Source organism: Apteryx mantelli, unplaced genomic scaffold (assembly GCF_036417845.1).
Source record: "Apteryx mantelli isolate bAptMan1 unplaced genomic scaffold, bAptMan1.hap1 HAP1_SCAFFOLD_144, whole genome shotgun sequence".
In the NCBI taxonomy this organism is placed as follows: domain Eukaryota; kingdom Metazoa; phylum Chordata; class Aves; order Apterygiformes; family Apterygidae; genus Apteryx; species Apteryx mantelli.
The window spans coordinates 195,001-197,500 of NW_027118499.1; the positions used below are offsets into that span (position 1 = coordinate 195,001).

Sequence of the window (2,500 nt, forward strand, 5' to 3'; positions counted from 1 at the left end):
TGTCACCCGACGGCGATCCGCCGCCGCCGGGGCAGGGGAGGGTCGGGCCCGGGGGAGGGTCCGGCGGGGAGCGGGCGGCAGTGCGCGGGAGGGTCGGCGGGGCTTGCTCCCCCGGCGCCCGCGGGAGGAAGCGGCGGGCGGAGACGCGAGCGAGATGGCACCCCGGGTCGGGACGGGTGCCGACGGGTCGCCACCCCTAAGCGGTGGGGGGCGGACCCGCGGCGGGCTGCGGCGGAGCAGCCCGTCTTGCAGAGACGGCGAGGACAGGCGTTCCGGGATGGCGCGCGGGGCGGGCGCCGGGCGGCGGCGGACCCCGAGCGGGGGCCGTCGCGCCAGGCCACGCGAGGCGACGGGTCGTGCCCGAGCGGGCGGCCCAAACCACGGCTCTCCTCCCGGGCGCAGCTGCCGCCGGGCGCCGGGTTACTGAGGGAAACCCCGGGCCCCGGGAGGAGGACGAGGTCGTGGCGGCGGGTGTCGGGCGCACCCCGCGGGCGGACGCTCCGCCGAGGGGCGCCGGAGCCGGCTGGCGGGTGCCGGGTTTCCCCTCCGCGTCCCGTCTCGCTGCTGCCGCCGAGGCTGCCGCCGTCGCCGCGAGGCGGCGGCGGCCCGGCGGCGGGCGGCGGCGGGGGAGGCACCCCCGCGGGGATTTCAGGTCGTTTCCCTCACCCCAGGGCCAGGTACCTAGCGTCCGCGCTCCTCCTGCCCCCCCTCGGTGACCCACCCGTGTGGTCCCGTGTGCCAGCTCGCTCCTCCCGGGCGCCGCGCCGTGAGCGCCGCACCGGCCGTGCCCTCCCGCCCTTTCCGCTTTCCCTTTCTCTCCCCCCCCCCACCGCTCCAGCCGCCCCGCGCCGTGCCGCGGGGACCGTGCTGCGAGCGGGCCGGGCGAGGGGGGGGGCGGGGTGGCGGGAGGAGCGGAGGGCCTCCGGCCACCGCGGCCGCCGGTAGCCGCCCCGGGTAGGGATGGCCATGGGCCCCGGGCTCCGGGCCCGAGGGTTCTCGGCGGGAGAGCCGGGCGGGGGTTTAAAGACTCGGGCGGCCCGATGCGACCCGGGGGGCAGCCGGGTGTGCTGCCGGAGGGCCGGGGGGCCGGCGCGCGCGGGCGCCGTGCCCCCCCATGCCAGCCGGCGCGCCCCGCGCTCGCCCTGCGGGCAGCCGGGACGGAGAGGGGTACCCTGCCCCCTCTCTCCGCGGTCTGGTCTCGGCGGAGGGACGCCGCGCGGTCGGCTGGCGCCGGCCTGCCTCGAACGCGTGACCCTGGCGCGAGCGCGTGCTCTCGCCGGGACGGTGAGCCCCCACCCACCGCGGGTGGTGCGGACGCCGCGCCTCGGCGCGATCCGCTCTCCTCCCTGGCCGGGGCTCTCGGTCTGCCGCCGTGGCCGCTGGCGGCGGCGCCCTACCCGCCGGCACTCCGCCATCCGGCGCGCCTGCCTCGCTCTGCCCAACCCGGCTTCGCCGGGCGGCGGGCGGGCGGCAGGCGGGCGGCGGGGGCGGCCCCCCCCGTTCTCCGCGTGGAGACGGGGAGAGCGGGCGCCGTCCCCGTCCGTCCCGCCTTGCCCGCCCGCCCGCCGCCGGGCGTCTGTCCGCGGAAGGGACGGGAGAGCGCGTGGTGTCGTCCGGGAGGCTGTGTGTGCGCGCGCGCGGGCGTGGGCGCCGCCTCGGGGCCACGGCGGAGCCGGAGGCCGGCGAGGCGAGCGAGGAGCTGGGGAGCGCGGGGCCGGTGGGCCGCGGGCGCGCGGGCAGCGGCCGGTGCCGCTGCCGGTGGCGGCCGGGCTCCGACGCTGGGGGTCCGCGGGGAGCCGCCCCCTCCCCCAGCGTCCCCGAGGCAGGCGGCGCGGCCGGCGCGCTGCTCCCCGCCGGGCCGGGCCGAGCCTGGGCGCCTGGGCCGGACTCGAAGCGAGCAAAGGGTTGTCCCAGGTCGGGAGCGAGGGCTCCCCGCCCTTCTCGTTCGGGTTTTCCTTTTCCCTTTTTCCCCCCCCACTCTGTGCTCGTACGGTCAGCGGGGCGAGCCCCTCTCTCTGGCTCTCGGCCGTCCCTCGCTCAGCAGCCGGCGTCGGCGTGAGGAGGGAGGCGGAGCGGAGGGGGGGCCCTCAGGGGCTGCCGAAGGCTGCCCGGTCCCCCCGCGCGCGCGGCGGGGACCGAAACCGAGACAACTCTTAGCGGTGGATCACTCGGCTCGTGCGTCGATGAAGAACGCAGCTAGCTGCGAGAATTAATGTGAATTGCAGGACACATTGATCATCGACACTTCGAACGCACTTGCGGCCCCGGGTTCCTCCCGGGGCTACGCCTGTCTGAGCGTCGCTTGGCGGTCAATCGTCACCCCCGCTGTCGCGTTGGCGCAGCGGTGCCGCCCCTCGGGGGGGGCGCGTGGGGGGGCGGGGGAGGCGCGGCGGCGCCGGCGGCGGCGGTGCGCGGCGGCCTCGGCGGCGGAGAGTCGGCGGCGGAGCCGGGACCCCGGTGCGTGCACCGGCGGCCCCGGTCTTCCTGCCCGCCGGGCTCC

At 79.4% G+C, this 2,500-nt stretch overlaps 1 non-coding gene across 1 annotated transcript; it reads left to right on the plus strand.

Moving 5' to 3' along the window:
- The first annotated feature begins 2,148 nt into the window (after positions 1-2,148).
- LOC136995722 (5.8S ribosomal RNA) lies at positions 2,149-2,301 on the plus strand. Its single transcript, XR_010887266.1, has one exon. It is a non-coding gene; the product is annotated as a 5.8S ribosomal RNA (ribosomal RNA).
- Positions 2,302-2,500: the final 199 nt, after the last annotated feature.